Raw genomic sequence first — 23087 nt, forward strand, 5'->3', positions numbered from 1 at the left:
GCAGATGACACCACCCTTATGGCAGAAAGTGAAGAGGAACTCAAAAGCCTCTTGATGAAAGTGAAAGTGGAGAGTGAAAAAGTTGGCTTAAAGCTCAACATTCAGAAAACGAAGATCATGGCATCCTGTCCCATCACTTCCTGGGAAATAGATGGGGAAACAGTGGAAACAGTGTCAGACTTTATTTTTCTGGGCTCCAAAATCACTGCAGATGGTGATTGCAGCCATGAAATTAAAAGACGCTTACTCCTTGGAAGGAAAGTTATGACCAACCTAGATAGCATATTCAAAAGCAGAGACATTACTTTGCCAACAAAGGTCCGTCTAGTCAAGGCTATGGTTTTTCCAGTGGTCATGTATGGATGTAAGAGTTGGACTATAAAGAAAGCTGAGTGGTGAAGAATTGATGCTTTTGAACTGTGGTGTTGGAGAAGACTCTTGAGAGTCCCTTGGACTGCAAGGAGATCCAACCAGTCCATTCTGAAGGAGATCAGCCCTGGGATTTCTTTGGAGGGAATGATGCTGAAGCTTAAACTCCAGTACTTTGGCCACCCCACGTGAAGAGTTGACTCATTGGAGAAGACTCTGATGCTGGGAGGGATTGGGGGCAGGAGGAGAAGGGGACGACAGAGGATGAGATGGCTGGATGGCATCACTGACTCGATGGACGTGAGTCTGAGTGAAGTCCGGGAGTTTGTGATGGACAGGGAGGCCTGGTGTGCCGCAATTCATGGTGTCGCAAAGAGTTGGACACGACTGAGCGACTGATCTGAACTGAACTGAACTGATGGTAGAATCCTCAGCTCTTAAAACCTCTATTTCTTGTGAAAACTGAGAAGGAAGCAATTATGAACTGATATTTATATTAGCATTCTATAGTTCTGCGAACATAAGTACCAATGATAATGTCTAAACACATTTGCTTTCTTATAGAGAACATGGCACCAGACATACTCATTAATAGTCCTAAACACTTTTTGTTTTTATGTAAAAGGAAGCCAATGTTCAGTAATCAATGTTTCAGTATCCTTTATTTGGAAATGGTGAAAGCTTCTGTCGGTCATTAAGCTATTCAGTAAGCTTCCATCAGTTAACTTATTTTAGCACATCTCTAGAATTTCAGGTTACCAGAATCTGGAAAGACTATTAGATAAACATTTCTAAAGTATAATTATTCTTAATAGAGTATCTGAAAGCTCTTATCTCACATTTTCTTTCTTTAAAAATTTCTTCACATCAAGTTACATTCTTTGCTGACAAATTTGCTATGGATATTACAAGACTCTATTTAACTTAAATCTAGGTTCAATAAAAGTACTATACTTAATGTTGATGACTGTAAAGTCATGTCTGTATTCCAGGTATTAATTTAATGCTGGATATTTCCCAGTTTATGTGAACCTGAAATTAATTGTGGCCAGTTATTTCCTCTGTTATTTTTTTTTTTTTAGAATTTATATAAGCCCTTAATTTCCTTTAATCCAGTTAAATAGACCTCACTTGTGAATTAATTTTGATAATCCCATACAGAGGTAAAAACAAAGATAATGCATATAGACAAACATATAGACAAACACAAGCAGAGATCTCATAGCTTCATTTTCTAAAGTTAGTTGTGAATCACATATCACAATGTAAAACTCACTAGTTGTAAATAACATTTGGAATATGTTTTTTCAACCCAAGAAAGCCCACATGCAGCAACAAAAACCCAGAGCAGCCAAAAGTAAATGAATAAATAAATAAATTTTTAAAAGGAAGGAAAAGGCTTATCTCTGAAAATTATGAACCTTCAGTTGCACCAATTAAGTACGCAATGTCATTGGAAGGTTAACCAACTTCTGTTTAATTCCCAAAGGGTAGGGAAAACTACCTTTGGAGAAGGAAATGGCAACCCACTCCAGTGTTCTTGCCTGGAGAATCCCAGGGATGGCAGAGCCTGGTGGGCTGCCGTCTCTGGGGTCGCACAGAGTCGGACACGACTGAAGCGACTTAGCAGCAGTAGCAGGGAAAGCTAGCTTGAAGGAAAAAAAAATTAAGAATTCTGACCCTAAGGAAACAAGTCCTACCAGGAAAACTTGGTTTTCTCTTCCTGTGCCTTGAGACCAGAACTCTTAGAAAGATTTTTCTATGTCTCTCCCCCCACAGGCCAAGCCCGACAGTCTCAGGAATTAGAGATGATCTAGATAAGTGATCCTCAGAGTTCTGAGATCCAATACCTCTGAGAAACTGTTCCCAGGCTGTAGTCCTTCAGATCAGATCAGATCAGATCAGTCGCTCAGTCGTGTCCGACTCTTTGCGACACCATGAATCGCAGCACGCCAGGCCTCCCTGTCCGTCACAAACTCCCGGACTTCACTCAGACTCACGTCCATCGAGTCAGTGATGCCATCCAGCCATCTCATCCTCTGTCGTCCCCTTCTCCTCCTGCCTCCAATCCCTCCCAGCATCAGAGTCTTTTCCAATGAGTCAACTCTTCACATGAGGTGGCCAAAGTACTGGAGTTTCAGCTTTAGTATCATTCCTTCCAAAGAAATCCCAGGGCTGATCTCCTTCAGAATGGACTGGTTGGATCTCCTTGCAGTCCAAGGGACTCTCAAGAGTCTTCTCCAACACCACAGTTCAAAAGCATCAATTCTTCGGCACTCAGCCTTCTTCACAGTCCAATTCTAAACTTACAGCTCTCACATTGTGGTTTTTTGGTGTTTTTTTTTTCCCCCTTATATCAGTACAGTCATCAACCTTCTGATTCCTACTGGTTTGGGGTCTTGTTGATGGTGGTGAGCATGCAGCTAACTTCTTCCACCTGGTGGGAGTCTTAGTATTTGCAAAACAACTCAAGGATATGGCTCAGGGTATTATCTACAGCCCTTGAGGAAGAACTAAAGGTTCTCAATCTTTTTTAATGGTTAAACTTATTATTTTGTCTTGCTCGATTCCTTTCCTTTGTTTCTGCATTTTCTCATTTCTCTGATTATATTTGCTCTTTGGAACTTGGGAAACACTTGGAAAGCTGAAGCTTTTCTATAGATAAGAGCTGGGAGACATGGGGAGGTCTATTCCAGGAAAGATCTTGCTTGGTTTCAGTATGCTTTTTCAAAATACATTACAATTTGTTATCTCACTTGTGTCAATATAAATAAAGGGGTAAACTGAGGCAAGCTCAAATTACTAGACATTGAACTTATTCAGGAACAGCAGGGGAATTGCATTTGGGAAAAATCAAACTGTAGCAGCTACAAAGGAGTCCGTTGTAGGTTTGGGCTGTATTTATGGGCAAGGAGTGCATAGGGCAGGGAGTCTAGCCAGAGTCCAGCAATAAGTTCAGTGGCTTGAAAATGGGGAGAGATACTTGGTGAATGTTCAGTTCTGGAGCCACTAGCCACAGGTAGCTGTGAACAGCCTGACAGGTGGCTGGTGAGATAGAAGAACCTCATTTAAAATTTTAATTAAGTCATTATTTGTAATGAATTGCATTTATAATATACTAAAATTTACACATATATTATCATACATAATATTTAAAATATAATTTATTCTATAACATCATTATATAATCGTATTCATGAGAACCACATGTAGCCAATGGCTCCTATATTGGTGTGCTTGGAGCATGTTAGAAACATGGGCATTTGGTATCATCGTGATAGGGGGGTGCTTCCCAGATAGTGCTAGTAGTAATGAGATGTGGGTTTGATACCTCGATCAGGAAGACCCCCTGGATGAGGGCATGGCAACCCACTGCAGTATTATCTGGAGAATCCCATGGACGGAGGAGCCTGGTGGACTATAGTCCAAAGGGTCCCAAAGAGTCACGACTGAAGGGACTTAGCGCACACACAGCACTTGTGTGTGTACATGAGCGGGGACACCGGTGGCTTTGTTGCATGGTGCCTGTGGGGTCAGGCATTGACAAAAGTCCGGGTGTCATGGCTGGGTTGGCTGATCATCTCCAGGGCCTCTGGCGGAGCAGTCTGATCTGAGGACACCGTGGTTCCTCAGCTCAGCTCTGCAGAACTCACTGCTGCTCTAGCACTAGGCTGCCCGAGTCGGGGTGCTTTCCCTGGGCTGTCTCAAGCTTCCTGGGTAGTCAGGCGGACTTACACAGGAGCTCCTCATACAGCACGAGGGCCCATCACAGGGTGTCTCACTGTTGGCCAGGGCTTTGTACGTCCAGCTGGCTTAACCTGAGACATCTCCGTGCTGCTTGCCTGGGCAAGCACTGGGCAGTGCTGGGCACTGCCTGGGCCCTGCTGGGCACTGCTGCCCTTCTGTGGCCACACCGTGACAGTGCGGACCTTGTGGGCCAAATTCTTGTTCAAAGATTCATCAGGCCCTCCTGCTTGTCACTTGCAGCCTGGTGTGACTGCAGTCTAGCGCAGGGCTCAGAGGGGCGGTGGTCAGGGTGCTGGTTTACCTCTCACTTCTCTCCCCACCTACTGATCCCCAAACTAGACCTTGGCTCCTTTCTCGCTCAGAACCCCCGGGTGAAGTGGGAGCTGGTCCCCTGGAAGGGGCCACAGCTCTCCGCCTGCCTCAGACCCAGTGGGTGAGGAGGAAGCAGGGTGATCTGTGCTGGGACCTGAGAGCATAGGGTGCCAGGGACCAAGAATGTCACCCTCACTGACAGGATGAGGGAGCTGAAGATGAGACAAGTGTGCCTTGGGGTGGCCTGGCTGGGACAGGCCTGGAGCCCAGAGGCGGAGGAGGTGTGGCCCAGCCAGGAGCAGCGGAGCCCCCAGTGACTGGGCCAGGGCCTGGGGAGGGTGCAGTCTGCAGGACCACAGAAGATCTCCTAGGAAAGGGGCTCATGGAAAGGGGACGTTGCTGTATGTTCTAGGATTTTCTAAGGTGAGCGCTTTGATGTGTGAATGTGTCACTTTAGGACACTTGACTCAGTTTCTCTCAGGAAGTGTTCTCTTGTCTGTCTCAGGACCCGTGCTGAGCTCTGTCTGTGGACCCGTGCTGCGCTCTGTCTCAGGACCCGTGCTGCGCTCTGTCTCTGGACCCGTGCTGCGCTCTGTCTATCCCAGGACCCATGCTGTGCTCTGTCTGCCCCAGGACTCATGCTGCGCTCTTCCTAAGTCTCTTCTGGTACACCAGCCACAATCTTTGTATCTCATTATTTTCCATTAAGTCTGTGAAATCCCGATGTTTCCCTTGAACTTAAGTGGAAAGAAAAAACAAGCACCTACCAATTGTTTACTAATTTTGCAATATGTTTTAGAAAATAATTTTATTTGTTTTTGGCCATACTGGGTCTTCATTGCTGTGCAGGCTTTTGTCAAGTTGTGGTGAGCAGGGGCACGCTCCAGTCGCAGTGTGCGGGCCTCTCCTTGCGGCGGCTTCTCCTCTTGTGGAGCATGGACTCTAGGGTGTGCAGGCTTCAGCAGTTGTAGTGCGTGGACTCAGTAGTTGTGGCTCGTGGGCTCTAGAGCACAGTCTCAATAGTGGCATACTGACCTAGTTGCTCCAAAGCATGTGGGATCCTCCTGGATTGGGAATCAAACCCATGTCTCCTGCATTGGCGAGCAGATTCTTTTTTTAAAATTCATTTTAATTGGAGGCTAATTACTTTACAGTATTGTATTGTTTTTGCCATACATTGACATGAATCAGCCATGGGTGTACATGTGTTTCCCATCCTGAACCCCCTCCCACCTCCCACCCCATCCCATCCCTCAGGGTCATCCCACTGCACCAGCCCCGAGCACCCTGTCTCATGCATTAAACCTGGACTGGTGATCTATTTTACATATGATAATATACATGTTTCAATGCCATTCTCCCAAATCATCCCACCCTCTCCCTCTCCCACAGAGTCCAAAAGTCTATTCTATACATCTGTGTCTCTTTTGCTGTCTTGCATATAGGGTCATCGTTACCATCTTTCTAAATTCCATATATATGCGTTAATATACTGTATTGGTGTTTTCTTTCTGACTTACTTCGCTCTGTATAATAGACTCCAGTTTCATCCACCTCATTAGAACTGATTCAAATGTATTCTTTTTAATGGCTGAGTAATACTCCATTGTGTATATGTACCACAGCTTTCTTATCCATTCATCTGCTGATGGACATCTAGGTTGCTTCCATGTCCTGGCTATTATAAACAGTGCTGCAATGAACATTGGGGTACACGTGTCTCTTTCAATTCTGGTTTCCTCTGTGTATATGCCCAGCAGTGGGATTGCTGGGTCGTATGGTAGTTCTATTTCCAGTTTTTTTTTAAGAAATCTCCACACCGTTCTCCATAGTGGCTGTACTAGTTTGCATTCCCACCAACAGTGTAAGAGGGTTCCCTTTTCTCCACACCCTCTCCAGCATTTATTGCTTGTAGACTTTTACATAGCAGCCATTCTGACTGGGCATGAAATGGTACCTCATTGTGGTTTTGATTTGCATTTCTCTGATAATGAATGATGTTGAGCATCTTTTCATGTGTTTGTTAGCCATCTGTATGTCTTCTTTGGAGAAATGTCTGTTTAGTTCTTTGGCCCATTTTTTGATTGGCTCGCTTATTTTTCTGGAATTGAGCTGCATGAGCTGCTTGTATAATTTTGAGACTAATTCTTTGTCAGTTGCTTCATTTGCTATTATTTTCTCCCATTCTGAAGGCTGTCTTTTCACCTTGCTTATAGTTTGCTTTGTTGTGCAAAAGCTTTTAAGTGTAATTAGGTCCCATTTGTTTGTTTTTGCTTTTATTTCCATTATTCTGGGAAGTGGGTCATAGAGGATCCTGGCAGGCAGATTCTTTACCACTGAGCCAAAAGGGAAGTCCGCTTTAAAAATGTTTGAGTGTTATCTCGGCCCTGTGCTCCTGGAAGCAGTGATGGTTGAGAAGTCCCCAGGTCTCACATCCAGTCTTTATATCTGAGACACAGGCCCCTCTACCCCTCTTCCCCATGACTCCTCCTCCACCACTTGCCTCTATAATACCTCAGACCCTTTCCTCTTTGAGACATTCCTCATTAATGAACAGTCACCCCAGCACAACAGCCCAAGTAAAAGCACCTCCTTAGATGTCAGTGCATCTTGTCTTTGAGAGTTTTGGTGCCATGACTTGTTTAGGAGCCAAGCCTGTGCTCAGATCCCTGCTTTCTCCACCTTCACTCCTGACCGTAGATCTGGGACCAGTGTGCATCTGCCTTCTGCTCCTGTGCTCTGGACTCGGGTCCATCCCCAGCACAGGGAGGATTCGGTTCTGATTCTTTTTGAGTGTTCACCAGGTTCCTGGTGCTGGATTCGTTTGATTGAATGGTCTGGCCATTTGGGATATAGAGATCTTGTCTCTGTTGGGAAAGGTGGCAGGGAGTCTTGTTTGTTACCCTTTCCTGTTCATCTGCTTTGAGCTTATCAGTTAAAGTTTTATATCCGCTGGGAAGAGAACAGCTCTTTGGTGTGGACTAGTGATTCCTGTCGAAGAAGGCACCCCACTCCAGTACTCTTGCCTGGAAAATCCCATGGACAGAGGAGCCTGAAAGGCTGCAGTCCATGGGGTCGCTAAGAGTCAGGCATGACTGAAAGACTTCACTTTCACTTTTCACTTTCCTGCATTGGAGAAGGAAATGGCAACGCATTCCAGTGTTCTTGTCTGGAGAATCCCAGGGATGGCGGAGCCTGGTGGGCTGCCGTCTGTGGGGTCGCACAGAGTCAGACATGACTGAAGTGACTTAGCAGCAGCAGCAGCAGCAGCAGCAGTGATTCCAGTTAGTCTGTAATGACAGGTGCCCAGGGCTGAGATGTTAGAGTGGTAGCTCTAAGCTCTCAGTCTCTGTCATTCAGAAAGGCTGTGAATTCTCATTGTGTGTAATGTTTTCCTGTCTGGGTGGTATTGCCAAGTTATATTATGAAATTGCTTAAATTAAAGGAACTCTAGTTTGATTGACTTAGAAATAAATAAGCACCTTATAGATGCAATATTCTTAAAATTCCCAGAAGTTAAGGAAACTGAACTTCTCATACTTTCAAAGAACAGAAATCCATTCTTGCTGAAATTAACTCAAATGTTTTAAGAATAAGTGCACACTATTTAGGCAATGAGACTAGTTTAATATTTTTGGTTTAATAAAAACAGCTATGTCTTCTCTGACCATTAAGTGCTTACATTTTTATTCTACTTGGGTATATATTTCTTAAATTTATATAAGTTTAGTGATCAGATAAGCTAGCATTACTTATGTTAACTGTTTAAGATTATAAAACACATGTTTGTATTTAACGAAATCATTATACTGACAAACTTTATTTCAACAGTAATTATTTTTCTTGAAGATAATTGCCAAGATGTTTAGGTAACTTAAATCCTTGGACTTAGAGTATATTGTATTAGTTAAACAAAAATACCTAGATCGTCACTTAGTAAGAGAATGCTGAAACATTGTCACTCAGCATAATTTAAACTGTGTACTCCTTTCATCCTTCCTTCTCTCACAGCCTGCAGCATCTTAGTTCCCGGAGCAGGGACTGAACCCCGGCGCCAGCAGAGAAAGAGCTGTGTCTTAACCTCTGGACTGAGAGGGAGTTGCCTAGATCTTACATCCTCTTGCTTCTCGCTTCTCTTTGCTGCAGAGGGCTGTGTCTTTGTGTCTGTAGTGAGTGTGCTCATACGCGCTCATCTCTCATGCTGAGCTGTGCTGTGCGTCCTCGTGGGCTCTGCTCGTCTGCGGCAGCTGGTGTGCCTCAGACAGTGCACGGTTGTCCCCCTGCTATCTCTGAACTGAAGTTAGTTGCTTTGGGAAAAGTTATCATTAATATGTAGTTTAGACCAAGTTGGAGAAACTCATCTGGGTACATAGATCTATTTTTCAAGGAAAACAGTAGTTTTATCCTAAAGAAGTATTTGGGTTTTTTTTAGTCTCCATCCCCTTTCTGCACTCTTCAAGCTTATTGAGGACCCCAAAACCTTTCTCTGTGCTTGTAACTACTGACATTTCATGTTTTGGAAATTGAAAAAACATTGAAATGCTTACTCATTGATTCATTTGACAATAGCAGCAGTGAATGCACTGTGCATTAATGATATCTTAGTGATGTTATGAAATTAGTTCTGACCATGTGAACACCCAGTGTTGTGGTCTGAAAATCCACCCCCTAAAATACATATGTTGAAATCCTGTCTTCTAGAGATGATGGTGTTAGCAGGTAGGGCTTTTGGGAGGAGGTTAACTTATGAAAAGGATTAGTGCTCTTATAAAATGGACTCCAGGGACTTCCCTCTTGGTTCAGGGGCTAAGACTCTGCATTCCCAGTGCAGGGGACCTGGGTAAGATGCCTGGTCATAGAACTGGATCCTGCATGCTGCAACTAAAGATCCTGTGTGCTGCAATTAAGACCCAGTGGGATCAAATAAATAAATATTTGTTTGAAAAATGAGGCTCAAGGGATACCCCCTTCATTTATGTACATGAATAAGGAGAAGCCTGCCGCCTGGAAAAAGGTCCTCATCCCACCACACTGGCACTTAAATCTTGGATTTCCAGCCTCTAGAACTGTGAGAAATACATTCCTGTTGTTTATAAGAGATGTAGTCTGTGGTATTTTGTTATAGCAGCCTGAATGGCCTAGGACACCTTGAGATCAGTCTAGAGTATAGTGCCCGTTTGTCCCAGAATATCAGAGTTCAATGAAAGAAAGTTTGGAAATGAATTTTGTTTGCCTTGATTTATAATACCAGAATCTGAAAAGTTAAAATTTTAGCTTTGCTCAATTTCATGGGCTTGTTTCCTTGGTTTACTGTTGATTACCTTCACCTAAAACTTAAGGATCACTTATTCTATTATTTATCTAAACAACAAAAATTCTGTATCTTACCAGAATAGCCTTCTTTAGTTTGTATTGATTTATCATGTCTTTGATTAATTAGAAGCCAAAGTTCCTCATTTAAGAATGGGTTAAGATTCTTTGCAGGTCTTCCCAGGTGGCTCAGTGGTGAAGAATTCACCTGCCAAGGCAGGAGACACAAGAGATGCAGATTATATCCCTGGGTCAGAAGGACCCCCTGGATGGGAGCATGGCAACCCTCTCCAGTATTCTTGTCTGGAAAATCCCATGGACAGAGGAATCTGGCGGTCTGTACAGTACATGGGGTCACAAAGTGTTGAGACACGACTTAGCAACTGAGCATGAGTGAGATTCTTTGCAATCATATTGCCATCTATGTTTATTTTTTTGTCTTACTGTCACTTTGAAATGAATGGCCAAACGTTGTTTCTCAGGCACCCATGATTGATTCCTATCATAAGTGTTCAAATCTGACAACTTTGATTTTTATGTTCTCAATATTTAACCCTAAATGTATAATGAAATAAAAATTACAAAATTCCAAGATCTCACTGAGAATGTTATATTTGAAAATGACATTCCTTCAAGATATCTTTTACACCTATAATTGTCTTTTAATTTCTCCAAGGATACCTGGAAAATCACGAATCATTTGTTCTTATTTATTCTTCTTTGGAAATAGGGTTAATAATGTGTATAATTATTTTATCTAAATTGGGGGGGAGGGCCCCAACCAGTAATGCTGAAGAAGCTGAAGTTGAACAATTCTATGAAGACCTACAAGACCTTTTAGAACTAACACCCAAAAAAGATGTCCTTTTCATTATAGGGGGCTGGAATGCAAAAGTAAGAAGTCAAGAAACACCTGGAGTAACAGGCAAATTTGGCCTTGGAATATGGAATGAAGCAGGGCAAAGACTAATATAGTTTTGCCAAGAAAATGCACTGGTCATAACAAACACCCTCTTCCAACAACACAAGAGAAGACTCTATACATGGACATCACCAGATGGTCAACACCGAAATCAGATTGATTATATTCTGTGCAGCCAAAGATGGAGAAGCTCTATACAGTCAGCAAAAACAAGACCAGGAGCTGACTGTGGCTCAGACCATGAAATCCTTATTGCCAAATTCAGACTAAAATTGAAGAAAGTAGGGAAAACCACTAGATCATTCAGGTATGACCTAAATCAAATCCCTTATGATTATACAGTGGAAGTGAGAAATAGATTTAAGGGCCTAGATCTGATAGATACAGTGCCTGATGAACTATGGAATGAGGTTCATGACATTGTACAGGAGACAGGGATCAAGACCATTCCCATAGAAAAGAAATGCAAAAAAAGCAAAATGGCTGTCTGGGGAGGGCTTACAAATAGCTGTGAAAAGAAGAGAAGCGAAAAGCAAAGGAGAAAAGGAAAGATATAAACATCTGAATGCAGAGTTCCAAAGAATAGCAAGAAGAGATAAGAAAGCCTTCTTTAGCGATCAATGCAAAGAAATAGAGGAAAACAACAGAATGGGAAAGACTAGAGATCTCTTCAAGAAAATTAGAGATACCAAGGGAACATTTCATGCAAAGATGGGCTCGATAAAGGACAGAAATGTTATGGACTAACAAGCAGAAGATAGTAAGAAGAGGTGGCAAGAATACACAGAAGAACTGTACAAAAAAGATCTTCACGACCCAGATAAGCATGATGGTGTAATCACTCATCTAGAGCCAGACATCCTGGAATGTGAAGTCAAGTGGGCCTTAGAAAGCATCACTACCAACAAAGCTAGTGGAGGTGATGGAATTCCAGTGGAGCTATTTCAAATCCTGAAAGATGATGCTGTGAAAATGCTGCACTCAATATGCCAGCAAATTTGGAAAACTCAGCAGTGGCCACAGGACTGGAAAAGGTCAGTTTTCATTCCAATCCCAAAGAAAGGCAATGCCAAAGAATGCTCAAACTACCGCACAATTGCACTCATCTCACACGCTAGTAAAGTAATGCTCAAAATTCTCCAAGCCAGGCTTCAGCAATATGTGAGCCATGAACTTCCAGATGTTCAAGCTGGTTTTAGAAAAGGCAAAGGAACCAGAGATCAAATTGCCAACATCCGCTGGATCATGGAAAAAGCAAGAGAGTTCCAGAAAAACATCTATTTCTGCTTTATTGACTATGCCAAAGCCTTTGACTGTGTGGATCACAATAAACTGTGGAAAATTCTGAAAGAGATGGGAATACCAGACCACCTGATCTGCCTCTTGAGAAATTTGTATGCAGGTCAGGAAGCAACAGTTAGAACTGGACATGGAACAACAGACTGGTTCCAAATAGGAAAAGGAGTTCGTCAAGGCTGTATATTGTCACCCTGATTATTTAACTTTTATGCAGAGTACATCATGAGAAACGCTGGACTGGAAGAAACACAAGCTGGAATCAAGATTGCCAGGAGAAATATCAATAACCTCAGATATGCAGATGACACCACCCTTATGGCAGAAAGTGAAGAGGAACTCAAAAGCCTCTTGATGAAAGTGAAACAGGAGAGTGAAAAAGTTGGCTTAAAGCTCAACATTCAGAAAACGAAGATCATGACATCCGGTCCCACCACTTCATGGGAAATAGATGGGGAAACAGTGGAAACAGTGTCAGACTTTATTTTTCTGGGCTCCAAAATCACTACAGATGGTGACTGCAGCCATGAAATTAAAAGACGCTTACTCCTTGGAAGGAAAGTTATGACCAACCTAGATAGCATATTCAAAAGCAGAGACATTACTTTGCCAACAAAGGTTCGTCTAGTCAAGGCTATGGTTTTTCCTGTGGTCATGTATGGATGTGAGAGTTGGACTGTGAAGAAGGCTGAGCGCCCAAGAATTGATGCTTTTGAACTGTGGTGTTGGAGAAGACTCTTGAGAGTCCCTTGGACTGCAAGGAGATCCAACCAGTCCATTCTGAAGGAGATCAGCCCTGGGATTTCTTTGGAAGGAATGATGCTAAAGCTGAAACTCCAGTACTTGGGCCACCTCATGTGAAGAGTTGACTCACTGGAAAAGACCCTGATGCTGGGAGGGATTGGGGGCAGGAGGAAAAGGGGACGACAGAGGATGAGATGGCTGGATGGCATCACTGACTCGATGGACGTGAGTCTGAGTGAACTCCAGGAGTTTGTGATGACAGGGAGGCCTGGCGTGCTGCGATTCATGGGGTCGCAAAGAGTCGGACACGACTGAGCGACTGAACTGAACTGAGCTCACTTAATTATCTTGTTTTGGATGCTTCAGAAATTGTCAGATTTCCTTGTCGGTTACACTGTTCTGGTAATGAACTCTCATCCAGTCTTTAACTTTTTAAAATTATCTGAGGTACAAGGAACTACTTCCTCTGTTCTTCTAAGTTATCTATAACTCACAACAGTATAGTGGACTATTATTTTATAAGCAGAAACATGTAATTTATAAAATGATAATCTTATTCTTCCTACCTGACCCCTCCAGAATTCAGAAACTCTTACTGAGTTCTCTTATTTTAATAGCAATGTGAGTTATTATAAATTCATAAATTTATAAATTATAAGATTTATAATCTTAAATATAAGATTTATAATAATATAATAATATAAATAATTATATAATATTATAAATTAAAGTTATTATAAATTATAAGATTCTGTCTTCCTCATATAAAATAGCTGGAAATATTGGTTATAGAACCAAAGTGTTGCTTGAAGTATCATGTTTGAGAATGATGATCATTTAATCAGATATGACCAGACACTTTTAAGAAGCTAAGGTTGACTTTATGGAACCAATACTTATAAAACCTTTGAAACACCGGGCTGGTTCCTGGCTGACAGGTGCCCTAGCTTTACAAGTGAGTAAGGAAGGTCACTTTCTGGAAGGCTCAGAAAACTTAAGATATCTTGCGAGCCTTGAGAAGAGAGGAATTCACCTAAATCTATAGGTACTGCAGGTGAGGTGGCAAATTCTTCGCCTGGTTTTCTAGCCTCAAGAGGCTTTTAAAAGTGCAATCCTCGTGGTGCAGTGGATGAGAATCCACCTGCCAATGCAGGGGACACAAGTTTGATCTCTGGTCCTTGAAGATGACACATGATGCAGAGCAACTGAAACGCATGCACCACAGCTACTGAGCCCATGCTCTAGAGCCTGCAGGTGACTAGTAAGCACACGCGCCGCATCTGCTGAAGCCCATGTGCCTGGGCCTGTGCTTCACAGCAAGAGGAGGCCGCTCAGTGAGGGCCCATGCATCATGCGCCTCTGCTCGAGGAGAGCAGCTCAGCGAGGGCCCATGCATCATGCGCCTCTGCTCGAGGAGAGCAGCTCATCGAGGGCCCATGCATCAAGCGCCTCTGCTCGAGGAGAGCAGCTCAGCGAGGGCCCATGCATCATGCACCTCTGCTCATCAGAGCTAGAGAAGGCCTGAAGAGTGCAATCTGAGATTCTGCATGAAAACTTCCAGTAAGCCTGGAAAGGCTTATGGTAGGTGACCAGTCTTGCTGCACCTGTGAAAACACCAGGCCAGATCTAATGAGACTAGACTTATTTCATGGGCAAAATTAGTCTATCTTTGAGATTGGAGACTGAATGGAAAAAAATTGTGTTTCAATAGAAAACTATTCACCATGCATTCTTCTAGGTATTCAGATTCTAGCCCTGTTCATTGTCTCTGAGCCACTTTGCACCTCCTTTGTAAATTGCAGGTAACTGATGGAGGTGCAAACCTTGTCTCACTGGTAGAGGTTTAACTGACCTCAACACTGTAGAAGAATCAGTTTTGGCACCTACTTGCACACTGAACTGGATCCTGCTTCTTTTCCCAAATTGTCAAACTTTACTACATTTTTAGTGTTCTCAGTTTGCATGAGTATCTGGCCACAACCTTCCAAACGAATGTTTCCAGTTTTCCTCTCTCTACCTGACTTAACATCACCAAGGCTAAAACCTGAACAGCCAGATCTCTGTTGGATCTCTGGGTCACCTGACCATGTCCCCAGGTTCTGGAGAGATCCTGTGCACTGAAGCCTGATGACTTGTTACAAATCTGGAAGGACTCACCACTACGGGAGACCCTTCATGAGCTGGATTTCCCAGGACAGGTGGGCAAAAGGCTTGTGTCACACATGTCCTACATGGAGGCAACCAAGGTTGTCAACACCATCACCAAGAACATTGACATCTAGTAAGGGGGTTTTAAGAAACTCAATAAGCTGGGCTGCTGCATAGCTGAAAGATTTTCCTCCACTGATTTCTTGGAATCCACTGTACTGGATGCTTTCAGGTTCAACTTGCAGCTCTTTAATACAGTTTCTGTGTTAATATTCCCCTTTTGCATTTAGGCTTCCCTCTTTTAAGATGTCTGATCTCTAGGACCCCAAAACAACTGACCTTTGCCACCAGCTTCCAACAGATGGTTCAACTAGATTTACAAAATGACACCAACAAATGCCTGAGATACAATCACTTGGGCCCCTCTTCACCTACACAGGAGGTTTATGATTGCCTCTGAGTCCAACAACTGATATCTGAGGGAAGAGCCATATTGAATTTTATTTGAAATCTGGGCTCCTGGAGAGCAGTGATGGTTGAGAAATTTCTGACCCTCTAGTGTTCTAGGAGACAGCTAACTGTGAAGGACCACCCTATGCTTGCAGACTGGACCCCACACCCCCAACCCTTTCTCATGACTCTCTTGTTTATCTGCCTCTGTAAAGTCCCAGACCCCCTTCTACTCCTTTGAGATATTCCTCATTAATGAACCCTTTTCCCTAGTGCAAAAGGCTGAATAGAATCATCTCTTTAATTATCCAGCACGTTTTGTCTTCCATAGTGTTAAAGTTTTAATTTGTTATATCTTATACAGCAGATCAGGCTTTCCTGGCGGCTCAGCTGGTAAAGAATCTGCCTGCAATGTGGGAGACCTGGGTTTGATCCCTGGGTTGGGAAGATCCCTTGGAAAAGAGAATGGCTACCCACTCCAGTATTCTGGCCTGGAGGATTCCAGAGTCGGACATGACTAAGTGACTTTCACTCACTTACACAGTAGAACATTTTCCAATAGTGCCAGTTAAGTTGCATTATTACTTTCAGACCAACAATTTATTAGAACTTAAAGGAACTGAACGATTTAAATATTTGAAAGACAAATCTTATTTCTCCCAGCTTTTAAAATTAGGTACTAAAAACTACTAGAGCATACCCTCAGGTTAGGTTATCAGGCAGCTTTGACTAGAGAAGTACATACTGAGAGACCAATAAAGCCTATGCATTCAATATTGCTGGATGCAAAGTCAATAAAAAAATCACAGAAGTGAATCTATTTCCAGAATGTTGGAGTGAAGGCAGGTAGACTTTCCCCAACAACCATTTAACTGGAAAAACTATTAAAAACAAAAGTCTCTGGAAATTGTCCTAAGGGCATACAGCAAACAGAAACATTCATTCAAGAAAACCTAAATCTCACCAAGATTTCTTTGGCAACTGAGCTAAAACACACTCCCTCCCCTGCCAACTCCATCTTATAGAAACTCTACTTCAGGCACCATATTTGGTGCAACCAGGAAGCAGAAGGATGCCCCCAGACTCTACCTGTGGATCAGAAGATCTACTCTAGATGAGCAGGTTGAGAATCCTGGGACCTCATTCCCCACTCCCAGTGCACACTCAAAATTGCTTATAGGGGAGAGATTCCATACCAAGAGGGGCAACCCAAGAAGACCAGGAACCCACTTTTATAGAAGATGTGTTGATTCTAAGATAAGTGGGTTGCTGTCCCTAAGCCTAGATCCTGTGAAATGGTGCAGAGATTCTGTCCAGGGGAGAGTCAGTCTGTAAGCAATAAGAACTCCCTGCTTTGTCTGAGGGGACTGATTTTATTCAGAGCAGAGGGTGGAAGATCCCATGTTAAGAGTGCTGTTGAAAACAAGGGCGATTTTGGTTAAAACAAATTAAGTGGGGACTCATAGCTCCATGATACTAATCAGATCAGATCAGTCGCTCAGTCGTGTCTGACTCTTTGCAACCCCATGAATCGCAGCACGCCAGGCCTCCCTGTCCGTCACAAACTCCCGGAGTTCACTCAGACTCACGTCCATCGAGTCAGTGATGCCATCCAGCCATCTCATCCTCTGTCGTCCCCTTTTCCTCCTGCCCCCAATCCCTCCCAGCATCAGAGTCTTTTCAAGTGAGTCAACTCTTTGCATGAGGTGGCCCAAGTACTGGAGTTTCAGCTTTAGCATCATTCCTTCCAAAGAAATCCCAGGGCTGATCTCCTTCAGAATGGACTGGTTGGATCTCCTTGCAGTCCAAGGGACTCTCAAGAGTCTTCTCCAACACCACAGTTCAAAAGCATCAATTCTTCGGCACTCAGCCTTCTTCACAGTCCAACTCTCACATCCATACATGACCACTGGAAAAACCATAGCCTTGACTAGACAAACCTTTGTTGGCAAAGTAATGTCTCTGCTTTTGAATATGCTATCTAGGTTGGTCATAACTTTCCTTCCAAGGAGTAAGTGTCTTTTAATTTCATGGCTGCAGTCACCATCTGTAGTGATTTTGGAGCCCAGAAAAATAAAGTCTGACACTGTTTCCACTGTTTCCCCATCTATTTCCCATGAAGTGGTGGGACCGGAGGCCATGATCTTCGTTTTCTGAATGTTGAGCTTTAAGCCAACTTTTTCACTCTCCATTAATAGCAATAAGCAAAATGGCAGAGCAGCCAGATATATGATAGAGAAAACCAAGGAAAGAGACAACCAAGAAAAATGCTTCTGGGATTACAGTCAATCATGGGTGTCAGGAATTCTGTTATACAAATATTAGGCTTAGAGTGAAACCACTTAGGAGCAATCACAAAAGGATGTGAGCAGACTTGGAAACACTTTCTAGTCTGCACAAAAACTAAGCAAAATGTGGAAGCCTCACTGGCATGAGGGCCTTAAGCAGAAGTTCTGAAACAATGGTAGTTGTTGTACAGTAAGCTACTCGAATGCAGAGGCAGTGCCTAGGAAGTCAAGATTTAACATAAAGGAGTTTGGAAGACTGCATGGCCAAAGCTGAACATTCTTCAGGGGGTAAGAGAGGGACAGTCCAAGCTACCAGTCTCTGGCTGAACGTAGGCCAAGAAAAAAATTCTCAAACTGTAACAGCAGCATCCAAACCATACATCCAATGGTAAAGTGTAAAAATATTTACTGTTCAAGGGGGCTTAAGTACCACCTTTGACCAATAAGTGGTTTATGCTGACTCAGGGGTGACCCCTGGGAAGCCAGATTAAAATATAAAAGCAAAACAAAATCTGAGTAGGGACTTGAGAAGTTTTACACTGCAGGGGAAATAGACCTTACAGAGTTGGTTTAGCAAGTCACTGAACAGATAAATGACCAAGTGAACATCAGTTCCTGAGGGATAAAGAGAATAGTGTCCAGGGTTGCATGATATCTAAAACATCCAGTTTTCAACAAAATCAATTTGACACACAAAAAACAATAATGCACGACCCACACAAGAAGCGGCCATTATAAACATTCTCAAAGAACTAAAGGAAATCACATTCAAAGAATTTTAAAAAGATCTTCCCTGGTGGTCTAGTGGTTAAGAAATATGCCTGCCAATCAGGGGATGTGAGTCTGGGAAGATCCCACATGCCATGGGACAACTAAGCCCATGCTTGGGAACAAGAGAAGTCACTGCCGTAAGAAGCCCTTGCGCTGCAGTGAAGAGTAACCGTTGCTCACTGCAACAAAGAACCAGCACAGCCAAAAATAAATACATCTTAGAAAAAATTAAAAGAAAACTTGGGAATAAATGGTTAGTTCTCAGTGCTTTCACTGCCATGGACCAGATTCAGTCCCTGGTTGGGGGACTAAGATCCTGCAAACCTCACCTTGTGACAGAAAACAAAAACACTCAATGACATCGCTTCATAAGATAGAGAATATCAAGCAGGAGAAGTTATTTTTAAAAAATTCTGGAAAATTCTGGTACAATAATCAAAATGAAAAAATTCATTGGGGATTTCTACAAATTTGAGTTGGCAGAAGAAAGAACCAGTGAACTTGAAGACAAATTCAATAGAGATTATGTAATCTGAAAGAGGAAGAAAAATAATCAGAGCCACAAAGAAAATGTGAGACACTATTAAGTGCACCAACATATGCATAATGGAGAAAAGGGGGCATAAAATTATTAGGAGTCTTGGCTGAAATTTTCCCAAATTTGTTGGTAGAAATTATATGTCCAAGAAGCATGATGAACTTCCACTAGGATAAATATAAAGAGATTCACACTGAAATATATCACACAGCACTGAAAGTCAAATATAAAGAGAAAATCTTAAAAAGCAGTAAGAGGAAAACAGTTCATTACATATAAGATTAACAGCTGACATCCCATCAGAAACACTGGAGGCCAGCAGTGCTTTAAAAACCTGTCAACCAAGAATTCTATATTCAGCAAAATTATTTTTCAAAAATAAAGACATTTCAAAATAAAGGGAAGCTGAGAAGATACATTGCTAGCAGGCCTGACTTACAATGCTAAAATAAGTTCTTCAGGCTAAAAGCACATGACACAAGAGAGTAATTCAAATCTATATGAAAAAAAAAAAGTGTTGGTGAAGATGCATAATTACAAAAGACAGTGTGATTGCACATTTCCCCTCCTTTATTCTCTTGTTTAAAAAATAAGTATCTAGGATGTGTGCATATAACTGCATTGTTAGGATTTTCACTTATAGAAACATAATATGTGTCAACATTTTATCAAAATGTTATCTGACAATAACAGTACAAAGGAGGAGGGTGGGAGCAAAGCTGTTTTGGGGTAAGGTAGTGATAACTCACATCCACCAGAAGAATCAGACATGATAAAGAAATTTAGTGTAACAAACTCTATAAATATATAATCGTTCCACTTTTGTCTCACAGGTTCTTCAAGATAGAAGATTATGTAAAGTAGGCCTATAAGAATGTATTGTTGGGTTTATAATATACATGGAGGTAATATATATAGTTTCCATATATATATATATATGAACAAAGATCATGGCATCCGGTCCCATCACTTCATGGCAAATAGATTGGAAGCAATGGAAACAGTGTCAGACTTTATTTTCTTGGGCTCCAAAATCACTGTGGATGGTGACTACAGCCATGAAATTAAAAGGCTTGCTCCTTGGAAGAAAAGCTATGACAAACCTAGACAGCGTATTAAAAAGCAGAGACATTACTTTGCCAACAAAGGTCAGTTTAGTCAAAGCTATGGATTTTCCAGTAGTCATATATGGCTGTGAGAGTTGGACCATAAAGAAGGCTGAGTGGTGAAGAATTGATGTTTTCGAACTGTGGTGTTGAAGATGACTCTTGAGAGTCCCCTGGACAGCATGGAGATCAAACTAGTCAATCCTAAAGAAAATCGACCCTGAATATTCATTGGAAGGACTGATGCTGAAGCTGAAGCTCCAATACTTTGGCCACCTGATGAGAAGAGCTGACTCACTGGAAGAGACTCTGATGCTGGGAAAGATTGATGGCAGGAGTAGAAGGGGACAGAGGATGAGATGGCTGGATGGCATCACTGACTCAATGGACATGATTTTGAGCAAACTCACAGGGATGGTGAAGGACAGGAAAGCCTGGTGTGCTGCAGTCCTTGGGGTCGCAAAGAGTTGGACACGACTGGAGTGACTGAACAACAATATGTATAACAATAATAACGGAGAAGGGAAGGAGACATCTATAGACCACTCAACCCAAAAGCAGCAAAACATACATTCTTTGCATGAGCACATGTAACATTCTCCAGGACAGATCATATGCTAGGCCAATAAAACACATCTCAAAACATGTAAGGTGACTGATATCATACAAAATAGGTTCTCTAACCACATGGAATGAAATGAGAACTCAATAAGAGAAGGAAATTTGGGAAATTTACAAATATGAGTAAATAAACATAGTCCTAAAAAACAAAAGGGTCAAAGAATAAATCACAAAGGAAACTAGAAAATATGTTGAGATGAATGAAAATGAAGAGAAATAAGCAAAAACTTGTAGGATGAAGAAAAAGTGGTCCTCAGAGGGAAATTTCAGTCAGTTCAGTCATTCAGTTGTGTCTGACTCTTTGTGACCCCATGGACTGCAGCACGCCAGGCCTCCCTGTCCATCACCAACTCCTGGAGTTCACTCAAGCTCATGTCCATTGAGTCGATGATGCCATCCAACCATCTCATCCTCCGTCATCCCCTTCTCCTCCCGCCTTCAATCTTTCCCAGCATCAGGGTCTTTTCAAATGAGTCAGTTCTTCACAGCAGGTGGCCAAAGTACTGGAGCTTCAGCTTCAGTGTCAGTCCTTCCAATGAATATTCAGGACATTTCCTTTAGAATGGACTGGTTGGATTTCCTTCCAGTCCAAGGGACTCTCAAGTCTTTTCTCCCAACACCACAGTTCAAAAGCATCAACTCTTTGGCGCTTAGCTTTCTTCACAGTCCAACTCTCACATCCATACATGACTACTGGAAAAACCATAGCTTTGACTAGGCGGACCTTTGTTGGCAAAGTAATGTCTCTGCTTTTTAATATGCTGTCTAGGTTGGTCATAGCTTTTCTTCCAAGGAGCAAACGTGTTGTAATTTCATGGCTGCAGTCACCACCTGCAGGGATTTTGGAGCGCACAAAAATAAAGTCTCTCACCGTTTCCATTGCTTCCCCATCTATTTGCCAAGAAGTGATGGGACCAGATGCCATGATCTTAGTTTTCTGAGAGGGAAATTTATACCTGTCAAATTATATATTAAAAAAGAAGAAAGATCTCAAATCAGTAACCTAACTTCTCACCTTATGAAATTAGAAACATGAGCAAACTAAACCCAATGCAAGCAGAAGGAAGCAAACAAAATAGGAGAATGGAAATAAATACAGAATGGGGGAAAAATCAGTTCAATAAAAGTCGGTTCTTTGAAGAGATCAACAAAACTGGTAGACCTCTACCCAAACTGACAAAAAAAAAAAAAAAAACCACACACACATAACTAAAATCTGAAATGAGAGAAAAGAATCACTATCAAGTTTACAGAAATAAAAGGATTATAAGAGAGTATTATGAACAGTTTTATGCCTATAAATTAGATAATCCAGATGAAACAGACAAATTCATAGAAACACAAATTACTGAAACTGACTCAAGGAAATATCGAAAATCTGGATAGATGCATGTCAAACAAAGAGACTGAATGAGTAATTTTTGAAGTGTTTTTGTTTGTTTGGCTGGGACACATGACTTGTGGGATCTTAGTTCCACAACCAGGGATTGAACCTGGCCATGGCAGTGAAAGCTTGGAGTCCTAACCACTGGCCTGCTAAGCAATCTCCTGAATTAGTAATTTAAAAACCCACCCCCATCTGGCGTCTCTGGCGTCTCTGCATTTGGCACATAGAACTGAGGTGTTTACAGGGCCATTTCTTCCCAGGAGCTCTGCTCTGAAGTGCGGGGCGTGAGGCCTCTGCCCGTGGCCTTCTGTGACCAGGAGCTCTGCTCTGAAGTGCGGGGCGTGAGGCCTCTGCCCGTGGCCTTCTGTGAGCCAGTGAAACTAGACAAGGCACCAAGAGGGGAAAAGGCTCAGAAATTTGAGCCCCTCTTATTGCTCTGTTGTGGTTATGTCCACATTCAGTACCGCCCCCCTCAATGTCTTCTGGCCTGTCCCCCATCATCACTGCCCTTGTTGGGCACAGTGTCCTCTGCCAGAACAAATGCATCGCTCAGTAACTGCCCTTCCTTCCTCCTGGATGGCCCTGTCCAGTCCACCCTCCATAGACTTCACAGCTCTCCTGTCTGTTGCTCACTTGTCCTCCGTGGCGTTTGTATCACTTATTATTAGGTTTGGCTGCTTGTTATAGAAAGCCCTAAATTACAGCTCAGGCACTTCATTTCTGTCACTTTCAAGGAGTCCGGAAGTAGCCATTCCAGGGCTGCTGCCAGGCTTCATGGTCTCAGAAACCCAGGCTCTTTCTATGTTATTGCTCTGCCACACATGACTCCTCGTCGTCCAATATGGCTGCTCAAGTGCCAGCAGAATGTAGAATGTATCTGCATTCCAGCCAGCAGGATGAAGGAAGGGGAAGACTCCTTCCTTCCTTTAAAGACCCTCTCTAGAAATTGCACAGGCAACTTCCACGTATGCAGGCCAGAAGTCAATCCATTGTCACACATAGCTGCAAAGGAGGCCGAGGCAGGTATAGCTTACCCTAAGTAACATATACAGCATGAAAGATGTGTGCATGTGTCTGG

This window comes from Bos indicus, chromosome 2 (genome assembly GCF_029378745.1).
Source record: "Bos indicus isolate NIAB-ARS_2022 breed Sahiwal x Tharparkar chromosome 2, NIAB-ARS_B.indTharparkar_mat_pri_1.0, whole genome shotgun sequence".
Lineage (NCBI taxonomy): Eukaryota > Metazoa > Chordata > Mammalia > Artiodactyla > Bovidae > Bos > Bos indicus.